Source organism: Hevea brasiliensis, chromosome 2 (genome assembly GCF_030052815.1).
Source record: "Hevea brasiliensis isolate MT/VB/25A 57/8 chromosome 2, ASM3005281v1, whole genome shotgun sequence".
In the NCBI taxonomy this organism is placed as follows: domain Eukaryota; kingdom Viridiplantae; phylum Streptophyta; class Magnoliopsida; order Malpighiales; family Euphorbiaceae; genus Hevea; species Hevea brasiliensis.
In genome coordinates this window covers 101,285,990-101,303,778 of record NC_079494.1, presented here as the reverse complement: position 1 = coordinate 101,303,778, position 17,789 = coordinate 101,285,990, and positions in this window count along the sequence as shown.

The following is a 17,789-nucleotide window of genomic DNA, read 5'->3' as shown; positions in this document are numbered from 1 at the left end:
CTTCTACTGGCACACCTCAACACTTCTCCAGAGAAGGAATTAAAATTCGAAACTAATTACCCCCACTAGTTGTGCTAGTGAGGTGTTCAAATATATGGTCATGACACTGTGATTTCAAAACTTATCTTAACAATTTGCTAAAAATTGTCATTTCAAATATACACAATAACTTTCACAGTTTAAATCAAAAAATCATAAATAATGTCACAATTGAACTTTCAACAATTCCAAAGCACAAGTAAAATACATATTTCGTTCACTTTATCAATGAATTTTAAAGCATGGAGATGTTGTGCACAAACCTCAAGCGAGTCGTCCCTTAGCCTCGACTCGGTTCCTCAGGTTCCTTCCCGATATTCTTTTCAACTGAAACACACAATTTTACAATGTTTCAGTACTAGAACTTAACATAAATCCCAAAATAAATTTAGCTTCACATTTACCTAGTTCTAACGTATTAAATTCGACGTTCTCGAAATTTTTGTGTTTTGGGTTACTATTCACTACACTATTCAAGTCAAATAATTGACTTTCTAAGGCTTAATAGGTATGGGAACTCCAACTTCACCCACATACCACATTTTGGTCACTAAACTTGTTGGTTTTGGTTGTTTACTCAAATCCTAAGTCTTTTAGGCAAATTTGGTAAATTTCAATTTTGGAGTCCTAAGTTGCACTGTTCCATTGGTCACTTTATTGTTGGAATTTGGCAAAACTTTCTTCATAGAAAATGTTCCCCATTGTCTTAAGTTTATTTTCCTTTTTGAATCACCCCAATTGGAGTTTTGTAGCTCAAGTTATAGCCAAAATACAGTTACTATTCACGTGCACTGTTCATGCTGCAATTAGGTTCTGGTAGATTTTTTATCCAAATTCATTCAATAATTTGACCAAGTTAAGTCCATAATTTGGTCTAATTTCCTTCATACGAAATGTTCTACTATGTCTTAGGTTTCCATCGGTTCAAGAATCGCCTAAATCGGAGTTTTCTAGAGAGAGTTATAGCCATTGGAACTTTACTGTTCAAATGGAAATCTGCAGTTTTGCAGGTTCAGTAACTCAACTTTGCTCAATCATTTGATTAGGTTAATGGCATAATTTGAGTTGGTATTCTTCATGAAAGTTTTATATCTATATCTTATCTAATTACTGGTAAAATTTCAGGTCATTTTGACCTTCCTAGCTCGAGTTATGACCCAATGAACAATTACTGTTCATTTGGTCAGTTGTCTGATGTGATCGCTCTTAACCAACTTTGGTCAATTGGTTCACTAGGTTTTGGTCAGTTTTTAGGCATGGTTACTTAACGAAAATTGTGTCATTTTATGTCTATTTTCATCCCCAATTCGTGGCATATCAATTGGACTTGTAAAATTTCCATTTTGGTCCTTCAAAGTTGGCTTGGTCATGCTGCCCTACGAATTTGACTTTCATTCTAACAATTCCCACACATCTCCTTTGGTCATTATTGACCATTTTTCACTTCACAATAGGTCAAAGTCATCATTTATGCATTTCTCCAAAATTTGCCTCAAAACCCTAGGCCTCCAAACCCTAATCTCACTACTTAATTACCATTAGTAATTTCAAAGTTCCCTACTATAATCCTTCAACTAAAGGAGGTCCATAACTCATTCAAACCCATTAAATTCATGCAAATCATGGGCCCCTTCAAGCTGGCCGAAAATTCAATAATGGTCCTTCCCCCATATTTTCATTTCATTTCATTAATTCTAAGCTCATTTCAACCATCACATATGCATTTAAAATGGAAAAATGACAAGTTAACAAACTAACCTCAACTATAATGACAATTCTTCAATTTCTCTCCTCCTTTCTTCTTTCTTTCTTGTTCTTAAGTTGAGATTGCAAGGTCTAGTGAAGTTTTTAGGGGATTTATTAAGGTTGAGTGGAGGAATTAAAGCTTAAATGCAAGCTTTAATAGAGAATTTTCATGGAGGAAGTGTGGAGATGGTGAGGCGGCAACCAAGGGAAAAGAAGAGTGATTTTTCTAATTTTTTTTTCTTTTGTTTTCTTTTATTTATTTTGCTATGGAAGACCATAAAAATCTAATTTAATAAATAATTTAATTGATTTATTTTATGAGGTCATGCATGATGTCATTACCTTTTTATTTTTTCATTTTTCTCTTTTTTTTTCTATTTTTCTATTCATTCCTTAATTTAATTCTCGATTCCGAAATTTTCTTTTTTCCGATTTTATTTGACAGTTAGGTCAGGAGTCAGCTCTCGAGGTCAATTGACCAAATTGCCCCTCGCCGGTTCATCCCGGTTTGCAAATAATTTCATTTTTCTTTCGGCTCCCTGACCTAATTATTTGACTGGCTTAACAGTTCTTTTTCGTGATTTTCTCTTCTCCACTGTGTCCATAAGGGTCCTAAGGACCGCAGCGTCACTTTTTACGGTTCGAAATTTGAGTTTAAAACGACTTCGCAGTCGTTCCCGAGGAGGTCACCCATCTCTGTGACTCTCGGCTCGTTTAACTTCTTATGTTCTGTTTTTCTTATTTATACTTAACTACTTGAACATTACTCATTATTTGTGTTTATGACTTCTCTAATTGTCTTAAGTGTGGTTCTAATCTCTTTAATTATCCGGACCGATACCGGTCATCGGAACAGTAAAATCTACCAGGCTATGCAAACGGGGTGTTACAATTCTCCCCCCCTTAAAATAAATTTCGTCTCGAAATTTTACAGTATCAATCTACGAGCTTTGTGGGTGCTGTCTCCTCATGTCCTCCTCTCATTCCCAAGTAGCCTCTGGCCCGAATGATGGTTCCACAAAGACTTTTACCAACGGTATCCGCTTGTTTCAGAGTCGCTTCACCTCATAAGCCAGAATCTCTATGGGTTCTTCTTCATATGTGAGGTCTGGATTTACTTCAATTTCCTCTACTGGTAGTACATGAGATGGGTCTGATCGATACCTCCTCAACATAGACACATGGAAGACATTATGTATCTTTTCCAACTGTGGAGGTAGTGCCAACCGATATGCCAAAGGACCCACTCTTTCTAGAACCTCATATGGCCCAATGAAACGAGGACTCAGTTTCCCCTTTCTGCCGAATCTCATAATTCTCTTCCAAGGAGAAACCTTGAGGAATACTTTTTCACCCACTGCATACTCGATATCCCTTCTTTTCAAATCAATATAGGACTTCTGACGGTCCGATGCAGTCTTAAGTCGATCTCGGATCACCCTGATCTTCTTCTCAGTTTGCTGAACAATTTTGGGTCCAATCATCTTTCTTTCACCCACGTCATCCCAACATAACGGGGTTCTACATTTTCTTCCATACAAAGCTTCATATGGAGGCATCCCAATGCTTGATTGGTAGCTGTTGTTGGAAGCAAACTCAATCAAAGGCAAGTGTGTATCCCAACTACCCTCAAACTCAATCACACAAGCCCGTAGCATGTCCTCCAAGATCTGAATTACCCTTTCAGACTGGCCATCTGTCTGTGGATGGAATGCAGTACTGAAGTTCAATCTAGTTCCTAGGGCTCTCTGAAGACTACCCCAGAATCTAGAAGTGAACCTAGGATCTCTGTCTGACACGATGGATACTGGCACTCCATGCAGTCTTACAATCTCATCGATGTATAACTTGGCCAATCTTTCCAAACTATAATCCATCCGGACTGGCAGAAAATGAGCAGACTTAGTTAGTCTGTCGACAATGACCCATACTGCATCATGACTCTTCGGTGTCCTCGGAAGTCCCATCACAAAATCCATCGTTATTCTTTCCCATTTCCATTCTGGTACTGGTAGTGGATGTAACAACCCAGTAGGTACTTGATGCTCTGCCTTTACTTGTTGACAAGTTAGGCATTTGGATACAAATTCTGCCACATCTCTTTTTATACCCATCCACCAGTAATACTCCTTTAGCCCTCTATACATTTTTGTGCCACCAGGGTGCATGGAAAAAGGAGACTCATGTGCTTCTTTCAAAATGATCTTCCTCAATTCAACATCATTAGGAACACATATTCTGCCTTGGTATAGCAGTAGACCATCATCTCTGATTGAGAATTCTGGTTTCTTGCCCTGTCGGACTTCTTCCATCACCGATATTTCGATCATTACGAGCACCATTACGACCGATCAATCAACACTGACTGTACATGCCATGCAACTGCTGTCTGCCCATAATCATTAATCTCTAAACTGGCATGCAATGATCTTAACTCATGTACCAAAGACAAAGGAGTAACTTGTAGACTTGCCATAGTCTTGTGACTTAGGGCGTCAGCCACAACATTAGCTTTCCCTAGCTGATAGTCTAACAGACAATCGTAGTCTTTTATCAACTCTAACCATCTCCTCTGTCTCAAATTCAGCTCTTTATGGGTGCCCAAATACTTCAAACTCTTATGATCTGTGTAGATATAACATTTTTCCCCATACAAATAGTGTCTCCAGATCTTAAGAGCAAACACAATAGCTGCAAGCTCCAAATCATGTGTTGGATAGTTCCTCTCATGCGGTTTTAGCTAGCGTGATGCATAGGCAATGACATTTCGATCTTGCATCAATACACAGCCTAACCCATTGTGAGAAACATCACTATATACTGTGTATTCTTTACCTGGAGTAGGTAAAGTCGGACTGAGCTTCACCAAACATTTCTTCAATTCATCAAAACTCTGTTGGCATTTATCCGTCCACTGAAATTTTACATCTTTTCTAAGCAGCTTGATCAATGGAGATGCCAACATGGAGAATCCCTTCACAAATCTACGGTAGTATCCAGCTAAACCCAGAAAACTGCGAATCTCTGTGACATTTTTGGGTGGCTTCCAATTAAGGACAGCTTCAATCTTACTTGGATCTACCTTAATACCCTCTGCTGATACTATGTGCCCCAAGAAGGATATTTCTTTCAGCCAAAATTCACACTTCGACAATTTGGCATATAGCTGTTTCTCTCTCAAAGTCTGCAGTACAATCCGCAGATGTCTATGATGCTCTTCTGCATTCCTCGAATAGACCAATATATCATCTATGAAAACTACAACAAACTGGTCGAGGTATGGTCTGAAGATAGTGTTCATCAGATCCATAAAAACAACCGGAGCATTAGTTAACCCGAATGGCATGACTAGGAATTCATAATGGCCATAGCGGGTTCTGAAGGCAGTTTTAGGAATACTCTGCTCTTGTACTTTCAGCTGATAATAACCTGATCTCAGGTCAATTTTGGAGAACACAGCTGCACCCCTCAACTGATCAAATAAGTCATCAATACAGGGCAATGGATATCTGTTCTTTATTGTCACCTTATTCAACTGCCGATAATCAATGCATAACCGGAGAGTGCCATCCTTCTTCTTTACAAACAATACTGGCGCTCCCCAAGGTGACACACTAGGGCGGATAAAGCCCTTATCAAGTAACTCTTGCAATTGTACTTTCAACTCTTTTAATTCTGCAGGTGCCATTCTATATGGCGTTATGGAGATTGGTTCCACACCAGGCATAACATCAATCTCAAACTGCACCTCTCTTTCTGGAGATAATCCTCGTAATTCATCAGGAAATACATCCAGAAAATCACATACAGTAGGGATATCCCTTAGTGCTGGACTCCCCACTTGGGTGTCTATCACATGTGCCAAGTATGCTTCACACCCCTTTCTGATCATCCTTCTGGCTAGTGCAGCCGAAATGATGTTTGAAGGCAGTAAATGCCTCTCCCCGTGTATTACCACATCACCGTATAAAGGGAGACCAAAAGTGACTGTCTTCAATCTACAGTCAATCATGGCATGATGCCTGGCTAACCAATCCATGCCCAAGATGATATCATACTCTCTGAAGGGCATTTCAATCAAGTTTGATAGGAAAACATGTCCTTGGATCATCAAAGGACAGTCTTTATAAATTCTGTTGACCCGAACCTCTTGTCCTAATGGACTAGTTACTAGCACTTCAAAACCCATTTGCACACATGGAACAGCAAGTGAACTAACTATGCTAGCACTAACATATGAATGGGTTGAACCCGGATCAAACAATACAAATACTTCTTGATCAGAGATAGAGAATATACTAGCTACCACGTCAGACGTCTCAGCCTCTTCTCGCTGTCTCATTGTATAAATTCTGGTTGAAGCACTTCCTTGTCCTGACTGACCAACTGTGCCCTAACTGCCTGAAGTAGTGCCTCTACCTCTACCTCTACCTCTTCCTCTGCCAACTAATTGTGAACCTCTGAGAGCAGGACTCTGAATAGATCCCTCGGCAGTAGTAGGAGCTGGACTATATCTCAGAGCACTAGTACAGTCTTTAGCTATATGGCCCTTGTCACCGCAGTTAAAGCAGGCTCCAGTGGCCCAGTAGCACTCCCCCCCATGAATCTTGCCACAAGTCTCACAGGGGCGGGCAGAATGTGAACCCTTGCTTGACTGCTGACCAGACCTAGGGGGTCTCTGTCCGGAGAATCGGCCCCTACCAAATCTTCCACCTCGACCCCTGCTGGGTCCGCTAAACTTCTTTTTCTTTCCAGAGGTAGCACCAGAACTTTGTTCAACTGATTTTTCCCCCTTGTCTTTTTCTGATTTCTCAGCTTTTTCTGATTTTCTTTCACTGGGGTTGCTTCTGATTCAATTCTCTCTAGTTCAAGTGCTTGAGACATAAGCTCTGAGAAGTTGCTGTGTCAAAATCCCACAACTTGCATCCTTATGCTGGGCTTCAAACCTGTCTCAAATCTCTTGCATCTTGCCTTGCTGGTAGTAAGGAGAATCCCAGCATAATGACTTAAGCGGGAGAACTCCCTCTCATACTCTGCCACTGATGGGTTTCCTTGTTTCAGACTCAAAAATTCTTGCAGTTTCTGGTCAACATATGCATTTGGGATGTATTTCTGTCTGAATTCTCTGATGAAGTCATCCCAGGTCAACACTGGTGGTTCAGCCAAGCTGTGAGGGATGGTCTTCCACCAATCATACGCATCCCCTTGCAGTAGCGAAACAGAGTACTCAAACTTCAGTTCATCTTAGCAATGTAGCTTCTTAAATACTCTGTCCATTCTTTCAAGCCATTGCTCTGCCTCTAAAGGGTCCACTGTACCCTTAAATTCTGCAGCCCCATACTTCAGTAGTTTATCAGATTGTCTAGCTGGAGGCAGTGGTTGTGCCACAGGTGGTTGGGGTGGAGCTTGAGCAGGCATACCCCGACCATTTCTTTGAAACATCGCATGACCATCTGCTTTGTGTGGCAGAAGCTGTAGCATTTGTGGGGTCTTCTTGACCCACTAACATTAAGTAAAGCTGGGGCTTCCCCTTGTGCCTCAGCTTCAACAGAGTGCTCAACTGAGCAATCCCCTTCTTCCATTTCAGGCTAAAGTTAGGGTATCTCCTGAACAAGTAACAGATGGAGATTTCCCCCTGTTAGTTCATATTCATGATGTAATGCACTGTATGTAACAATTATGGACATTGACTTAACAAGAAAGACACAAATTCATAGGTTAAAACATACTTCAAAAATTTACTCTGATACCACTAAAACATGTCACACCTTACCCCTCTGTAAGGCATAACATGATCCCGTAGAATACCTAATGAACTACCGAACTTCACCTATCGATAACTCATTAAGTACCCTAAAAGGGATTTTAAAACAATTTTCTTATTTTTGATAAGTGCTGAGCATTTCTAATAAGTATTTTAAACATGTAATTAAGTTGAAAGCTAGTTGGAAATTTTAGCCCATTTTATTTTTCCGCAAATTTTATAAAAATTTTAACAGAGTTCCCTCTGTATTTCGAGAAAACAGTTATTCAAATACCTGTAAAAAGCACTTCTAAAAATTTTCTCAACAACTGCTTCAATTTCAAACTCAATCTCAAACAATTTCTCAACACATTTATCAACTTTCAATTTCAAAACCCAGTATCCAATTATCATCAAAATACTAACAATCCATTTCATTCAAACTAAATAAAATAGTTCCATTCATATTTCATTAGAAGCAAAACAATTTGAATAGATCATTACAAAATTTACATTAAGAGAATTTCAAACTACAATATATATTACCACTTTATACAAATTTTATACAACTGCTCAAGACCCATTTTTACATGTCCATACATTTATGTGCAATATATACATCAAAAGAAATATTTACAATTAGGGTATAAATTATACCCGAAGACTTTAGGCTGAATGATCCTCAATCTTTAGCAGCTCAGTCTGCTGCTCTTCTCGTCTCTGTATCTGCGACAGCAATAAAAGCTATCGCTGAGTACTAGGACTCAATGGTGCACAACATACTAAAATAATCTTTATGCAAAACTTAAATCACATTTATTCAAAAATTTGGCTGAACATGAGAATTAAGTACAAATCATGCATTGTGAGATTTTAAATGCAAACCAAGTTCATTTCAAAGTATCAAAACACATTTCATAAAACTCACAGTTAGATCATGCCATTCGAAACAAATAGAATCTCAATAGCCAGAGGCTAAAGAGAAATCACATCACAAGGCTAGCTAGCTCAAATATATAGATATCCATTCACATCCTCTTCTACTGGCACACCTCAACACTTCTCCAGAGAAGGAATTAAAATTCGAAACTAATTACCCCCACTAGTCGTGCTAGTGAGGAGTTCAAATATATGGTCATGACACTGTGGTTTCAAAACTTATCTTAATAATTTGCTAAATATTGTCATTTCAAATATACACAATAACTTTCACAGTTTAAATCAAAACATCATAAATAATGTCACAATTGAACTTTCAACAATTCCAAAGCACAAGTGAAATACATATTTCGTTCACTTTATCAATGAATTTTAAAGCATGGAGATGTTGTGCACAAACCTCAAGCGAGTCGTCCCTTAGCCTCGACTCGGTTCCTCGGGTTCCTTCTCGATATTCTTTTCAACTGAAACACACAATTTTACAATGTTTCAGTACTAGAACTTAACATAAATCCCAAAATAAATTTAGCTTCACATTTACCTAGTTCTAACGTGTTAAATTTGACGTTCTCGAAATTTTTGTGTTTCGGGTTACTTTTCATTATCCTATTCAAGTCAAATAATTGACTTTCTAAGGCTTAATAGGTATGGGAACTCCAACTTCACCCACATACCACATTTTGGTCACTAAACTTGTTGGTTTTGGTTGTTTACTCAAATCCTAAGTCTTTTAGGCAAATTTGGTAAATTTTAGTTTTGGAATCCTAAGTTGCACTGTTCCATTGGTCACTTTATTGTTGGAATTTGGCAAAACTTTCTCCATAGAAAATGTTCCCCATTGTCTTAAGTTTATTCTCCTTTTTGAATCACCCCAATTGGAGTTTTGTACTCAAGTTATAGCCAAAATACAGTTACTGTTCACGTGCACTGTTTATGCTGCAATTTAGGTTCTGGCAGATTTTTGATCCAACTTCATTCAATAATTTGACCAAGTTAAGTCCATAATTTAGTCTAATTTTCTTCATAAAAAATGTTCTACTATGTCTTAGGTTTCCATCGGTTCAAGAATCGCCTAAATCGGAGTTTTCTAGAGAGAGGTATAGCCATTGGAACTTTACTATTCAAATGGAAATCTGCAGTTTTGCAGGTTCAGTAACTCAACTTTGCTCAATCATTTGATTAGGTTAATGGCATAATTTGGGTTGGTGTTCTTCATGAAAGTTTTAGATCTATATCTTATCTAATTACTGGTAAAATTTCAGGTCATTTTGACCTTCCTAGCTCGAGTTATGACCCAATGAACAATTACTGTTCATTTGGTCAGTTTGTGCAGTGGCAGACTGCTCTTAACCAACTTTGGTCAATTGGTTCACTAGGTTTTGGTCAGTTTTTGGGCATGGTTACTTAACAAAAATTGTGTCATTTTATGTCTACTTTCATCCCCAATTGGTGGCATATCAATTGGACTTGTAAAATTTCCGTTTTGGTCCTTCAAAGTTGGCTTGGTCATGCTGCCCTACGAATTTGACTTTTATTCTAACAATTCCCAAACATCTCCTTTGGTCATTATTGACCATTTTTCACTTCACAATAGGTCAAAGTCATCATTTATGCATTTCTCCAAAATTTGCCTCAAAACCCTAGGCCTCCAAATCCTAATCTCATTACTTAATTACCATTAGTAATTTCAAAGTTCCCTACTATAATCCTTCAACTAAAGGAGGTCCATAACTCATTCAAACCCATTAAATTCATGCAAATCATGGCCCCCTTCAAGCTGGCCGAAAATTCAATAATGGTCCTTCCCCCATATTTTCATTTAATTTCATTAATTCTAAGCTCATTTCAACCATCACATATGCATTTAAAATGGAAAAATGACAAGTTAACAAACTAACCTCAACTATAATGCCAATTCTTCAATTTCTCTCCTCCTTTCTTCTTTCTTTCTTGTTCTTAAGTTGAGATTGCAAGGTCTAGTAAAGTTTTTAGGGGATTTATTAAGGTTGAGTGGAGGAATTAAAGCTTAAATGCAAGCTTTAATGGAGAATTTTCATGGAGGAAGTGTGGAGATGGTGAGGCGGCAACCAAGGGAAAAGAAGAGTGATTTTTCTAATTTTTTTTTCTTTTGTTTTCTTTTATTTATTTTGCTATGGAAGACCATAAAAATCTAATTTAATAAATAATTTAATTGATTTATTTTATGACATCATGCATGAGGTCATGCATGATGTCATCACCTTTTTATTTTTCATTTTTCTCTTTTTTTTTCTATTTTTCTATTCGTTCCTTAATTTAATTCTCGATTCTGAAATTTTCTTTTTTTCGATTTTATTTGACAGTTAGGTCAAGAGTCAGCTCTCGGGGTCAATTGACCAAATTGCCCCTCGCCAGTTCATCCCAGTTTGCAAATAATTCCATTTTTCTTCCGGCTCCCTGACCTAATTATTTGACTGGCTTAACAGTTCTTTTTCGTGATTTTCTCTTTTCCACTGTGTCCATAAGGGTCCTAAGGACCGCAGCGTCACTTTTTACGGTTCGAAATTTGAGTTTAAAACGACTTCGCAGTCATTCCCAAGGAGGTCACCCATCGCTGTGACTCTCGGCTCGTTTAACTTCTTATGTTCTATTTTTCTTATTTATACTTAACTACTTGAACATTACTCATTATTTGTGTTTATGGCTTCTCTAATTGTCTTAAGTGTGGTTCTAATCCCCTTAATTATCCAGACCGACACCGGTCACCGGAACAGTGAAATCTACCAGGCTATGCAAACGGGGTGTTACAACTCTCCCCCCCTTAAAATAAATTTCGTCTCAAAATTTTACCTGGTATCAATCTCTGAACAGTTGTGGGTGCTGTCTCCTCATGTCCTCCTCTCGTTCCCAAGTAGCCTCCTGGCCCGAATGATGGTTCCACAGCACTTTTACCAACGGTATCTGCTTGTTTCATAGCTGCTTTACCTCATAAGCCAGAATCTCTATGGGTTCTTCTTCATATGTGAGGTCTGGATTTACTTCAATTTCCTCTACTGGTAGTACATGAGATGGGTCTGATCGATACCTCATCAACATAGACACATGGAAGACATTATGTATCTTTTCCAACTGTGGAGGTAGTGCCAACCGATATGCCAAAGGACCCACTCTTTCTAAAACCTCATATGGCTCAATGAAACGAGGACTCATATAAGGTTTGTGCACAACTAACTATTTTGTTACTTTTCATTTCTAAATTGATTTGAACAAGTTTATTTTATGACTTATGATTTTGTTGTGTTGAGAATTTTAACTTATTGAATGAAATTGTATAATTTAAATATAAATTTTCTTATGCATTTAAGGATTTATTGCATGGTTTTGAGGATTATAAATTTTAAGTTTGATGTGTTGCCAACCTTGAGCATGAATTTATGATGATTCAATATCTTAATGGTTTGTAAACACTTGGTAAATAGAAATTATTTTGAATATAATTTGAAACCACAGTTGACATGGCAATATATGTTGTGAATTCTCATTAGCTTGTCTAGTGAGATATCTCCTCCACTAGATGGGGTGAGTTCCTTCCTCTCTGCTTGCCAGTTGGGGAAGAGTTTCAATGAGTACTCATATATACTAGCTAGTCTTTGTTCCTCCCTTTTAGCCTCGGTTATTGGAAGAGTTTGAAATGTCGTGGTGTACAACACGACATCTATTTGAATTTTGGGTCATCGGTTCAACTGTGTGAATTGTTGGCAACGCCCTTTAAATTATGCATAGTTTGATAAATTGTGATTGAAATAAATAATTTGTCAGTGATTCAAAATATTTTTTGTATTGCTTCAAGATTTAAAAGAAATGTTGATAAAGAATTACTATTTGATCAAAATGTTATTCAAATGAATAATTTGCAAGAATGAAAATATTGATTTCTGAATGTTATGAATTTTGAAGAATTTACAAATTTTAAATTTTATTTGTTATGAATTGTCAAGTATAACTTATATTAAGTTTTAAATTAATAGTTTGTGCACCACTGAGTTCACCACTCAACGATAGCTTTGTATGCTGTCGCAGGTGAAAGAAAATATAAAGCAGCTGAGCAAGATTACTGAAAGACATAGTGAGACTATCTTCGGGTATATCATAGGTATAGCCTTGTACTTTAGATTTTGATATAATTCTGTAATTATATGTATGAAATTTTCTTTGAGCAGTTGTACCAACTCTTTTGTAATATATTTTTGGATTGTAATTAAATACAAATTATTGTAAGGTTATCTTGAGATTTTATGTATTTATAAAATTTTGCACTACTAAATTTTTAATACTCCCATGAATGTAAATATTAATTTTGTTATCTTAATGAGATATTTCAATGTTTGATTTAACTTAAACTGTGTATTGAGCTGCTTGTGTTGATTTGTGAAATGAGATTGAATAATGGAGTTGTGATTAAGAAAAATATTGAGAGTGTCTTTATTTTCAGGTTTTGAAGAACTGTTTTCTTAAAATACAGATGGCACTCTGCCGAAATTTTTGTAAAAATTGCGGAGATCTTAAATATCCAAAAATTATATTTATGTTTGCACTTTAAATAAAGGTTTTTAATATCTGAAAAAAAAAATTTTACACAACCAATTTAAAAATGAACGAAAATTATTTTAAAATCCCTTGTAATATATTTAATGTGTTATCGGTAGGCGAAGTATGGTAATTCATTAGGTGTACTACGGGAGCATGTTATATCTTACGAAGAGTAGGGTGTGACATATTTTAGTGGTATCAGAGCTAGTTTTTAAAGTAAATTTGGAACTGTGAATTTGAAATATTTTTTGATAAGTACAACTGCTCGAATGTTTGATACATATAGTATATTTACATCATAAATATGAACTAACGGGGAGAAATCTCCTTGTATTGGTTGTACAGAAAAAAAAATCCTGTGAATAGATATAGACAAGGGGGATAAAATGGTAGAGTAGTCTGGTACAGCTGACGTGCAAGGAGAGGCCCCCGTTCGGCAGAGCGTTGGAGGTCTAGCTGCACCAGTCCCTCTTATACAAATTACTACATAAATGGCCCAGCAGATAGCCATGTTCTTTCAGCAAATGGCTGATAATCTGTCAGCCCAGGCCCAAATACAAACCCAACCCCCTCAAGAGCAGCATGAAAAAGAGAAAAGTGAAAAATCTATCGGTCAAAGTTCGAGTAGTAATTTGGAAAAGAGAAAATATTTTAAGGGACCCCGAGCTCCTAAGTATGACAGAGGCGGATCTTCATGGCAGAAGCAATCAAGAACCATTCGTCAAAGAACCAGAAGTTCCTACCCTATCCGTATTTGTGACGTTTGTGGAAAATTACATGGGGGTATTTGCTATAGGGTCACTGGAGCCTGCTACAATTGTAGTGGAATCGGACATTTCGCCCGAGATTGTACTAGTGCACGTCGATTTATGCCACATACTACACCAGAAGGATCAGTCCAAGGTTCTGAATTTAGAGGCTCATTAATAGTTAGTAGGGGCAGAGGTAGAAGTAGAGACTACACTTCGGGTAATCCTAGCACAATGGACCAACCCGAGCAGAGGAATACACTAGAAAGAGACAATGCCATGCATCGAGAGAAAAAAGCAGAGACTTCAGATGTAGTTGCCGATACGTTTTTAACTTTTGAAATGAATAATTATGTACTATTTGATTTCAGCTCTACTTATTTATATGCTAATGCTAGAATTATATGTTCTACTACTATTCCCTTGCATGGAGATAAATTTTGATGTGTTAGTGATTAGTCTTTTAGGATAAGAATTACAATAATAAGCGTGATTGGAATTAATTTTGGAAAAGTTTCTAGTTAGACACATCTCCTATACTACAATAAATTATAAAGTTAATTAGTAAGCCTAATTAGGTAAGGCAAGAGGACCTAAAAGTAAGTTATTATAATATAGCTACCTTAGATGCGGGTAAGGGTATTACTGCTAATAGATGTTAGTAGATACTATAATCAAAATAAGTTTAAGATATTAGTGGATTTGAAAGAAATAAGATATAGGGAAGTTTAATTTATTGGGATGTATCGTAGTAACTATGCAATGTTCTTGATATTTGTGCTGTAAGCTGCAGATTACAGTACTAACTTGGGATTTATTGTGTAGAGCTACATACTACCCAATAGTACATAAGGATAAGAATAGTTATAAATGACTTTCGGTCTGGTATAAATATACCATAATAGAGTTTTATTACTAGGACTGAGTTTAAAAATCCTAATTTGGGATTTAAAACTCTATAATTAGAATACCAAAAGATCATGCTAGCAAGGTAGTGAGAGTTAAAGACTCCGTTACCCTAGCACGAATTACAGTACATTAGGAATTGTTATGGGACTAGAGATTTTAGCATGGTCAAAATTTAAAAATAACACTTACAGGGCTAAGTCATCCAGTCTCCGATATGGGGTTTATAGTTGTTCTGGTATTGCAATGGATCTTTTGCTCAAAATTTAGTAAGGAACAGTATTTTATTTGTGTAGCAGTAAGACACAAAATATAATTTTATTCTCCTGGAAGAGACAGGATGCTATGGATGATAATTATAACTTATAAAACAGTTAAGAAATGATGTTCTACTTATAACAGTAATTCGATAGGAATTAGTTGGCTAGGTATTCTTTAGGAAGAGCACAATTTTATTATGCAGATCATAAGGACTAGATTAGGATTAATGCGAAACTTTTGAATAGCAAGGGAAAAAGGAGAGTCCGGTAGACTCCCTTCTTAATGTTAAAGAAATGTTTATGGTTCAAAAAAAAGGGGGGGGGGGGGTGTAATGATCGCAAATCAGCGGAAAATAAGCTATAGGATATCCGTAGATAAAAGAAAATATAGAAGTAAAAATTTGAATAGTGGGTGCAAATGTAATAAAGAAATGTTATGAATATGTGTTTACTAGAATGGTCAAAGGACCAATCAAAGTAATATTAAAGTATGGCGGATTTATTAGGGATGATAAGAGGTGCTAAATTACGACTCGACAATCAAGTTAAGGAAGAAGATAAGATTGAGGAATAAAATAATTAAAGTTAAGTTGTGGAATGAAAAAAAAAATGATGATGAGAAAAACACTAGATGAGGAATTGCCACCAAGGCAAACAACTTACTTAAGACGCGTAACGATATCCCAAACTATTTTATCAAAAAAGAAATAAGTTAAACAAAAGCAAATAAGATAGTGCAAAATGGCACATAGGCCTTGGTCATAAATGGAGATGGTAAGATAATGGTTATGGACCTATGGCCAAGAAAGAGATAAGCAGTTCATATATGACTAACAAGGTCATTTAAAAAAAAAAAAAGAGACTACAAAGCAAAATAATTACTAAAACAACAGCAAGAAAAGACTAAAATATTCCAAACTAAACTGAAGGTTGCATCAAATGATCAAGAGATTTGATAAGAAAAGAGTAAAACTGAGTTCTCACCCATAGGATCGTACGAGGTCCTAGAAAGAGTGGATCCACTAGCACACAGATTTGCTTACCTCTAAAATTGAAATGAATTTGAATCTAACTTATGATAGAAGCTCATAAGAAACTTGGCACACGAGATAAGCAATCGATGAATAAATAGTATTGGTTAAAGTGCTAAGGAACCATCATTCAGGCCAGGAAGCTACATAGGAGCGTGAATAGGACATGAGGAGACAGCACCCACAACTGTTCAGAGACTGATACAGGCAAAATTTCGAGGACGAAATTATTTTTAGGGGGGGGGGGAGAATTGTAACACCTCTATTTGCATAGCCTGGTATATTTCACTGTTCCGGTGACCGGTGTCGGTCCGGATAATTAAGGGGATTAGAACCACATCTAAGACAACTAGATAAGCCCTGAACACAAATAATTAGTAATTGTCAATTAGTTGAGTATAAATAAAAAAAACATAACATAAGAAGTTAAATGAGCCGAGAGTCACAGCGATGGGTAACCTTCTCGGAAAGGACTGCGAGGTCGATTTAAACTAGAATTTCGAATCGTAAAATGTGACGCCGCGGTCCTTAGGACTATTGCGAACACATTGAAAAAGAGAAAATCACGAAAAAGAATTGTTAAGCTGGTCAAATAATTAGGTCAGGGATCCGAAAGAAATATCAAATAACTAGCAAACCGGATCGAACTAGCGAGGGGCAATTTGGTCAATTCACCTCTAGAGCTGACTCCTGACCTAATTGTCCAATAAAATCAGAGAAAAGAAAATTTCGGGATTAATAATTTAATTAAAGAATTAAGGAAAAATAAATGAAAAAAAAAAAGAGGAAAAAGAAAAAGTTGAAAAAGGTTAATTACATCATGCATGACATCATGCATGATGCAATAAACCAAATATTTACAAAATTGGAATTGTGGGATAATTACTAAGTTAAAAGACAAAATAATTAAAAAGAAAATTATCTTCTTCTTCCTTCCTAAGCCTTTGGCCGCCCCACCTCTCCCATTTTCTCCATTTAAGAAACCCCATGAAAGCTTGATTTAAGCTTTTCAAAACCCTCATTTAGGCCATAATTTCTCCAATCCACTAAATTAAACCTTGATTTAGCACCTTAGTTCAACTATTAATCAAGAAAAGGAAGGAAGAAAAATAGAGATTTGAAGATTGGAAATTCAAAGAAGGAGGTTAGTGTTTTAACTTTCAATTTTCTATTTAAATGCATGCTTAGCTACTTAAATTAACTTAAAAATTAAAGAAAAGAAACAAAAACAATTGTTGAGGGACTATATATGAATTTCGGCCAGCAGCATGTAGGGTGTGAAATGAGTGAATTTGATGTATTTGAATGGTTGGTTAAACTGAATTATGTATGTAAACTATGGATTGGTGTTTGGAATGCATTAGATTTGAATTGTATGAAAGTTAGGGTTTTGGACCTAGGGTTTGGGAGATAAAATTTTGAGAATTGGTCAAATGGTGTGTTTGACCTTGTTTGAGCTGAAAAATGATCATGTATGACCAATTGTGGTGTGTTGGAAGTGTTAGAACTAAATTGAAATTATGATTGTTTATGGTCATTCTGCAGGCAGCATGACCAAGGTCCCTTTCAGGGACCAAAACTAAAAATTTACTAACCCAATTGGTGTGAGGCCAATTGGGAATGAAATTAGATACAAAATGACACATTTTTTATTTAGGAATTATGCCCAGAAAGTGACCATAACTTAGTGAACAAATTGGCCAAATCTGGATTAGGCAAACTGACCTATACAAAAATGCCAAAATGAATAATGTTTATGCATTTGGCCATAACTTAGGCTAGGCAGGTCCAAATGATCTGAAATTTT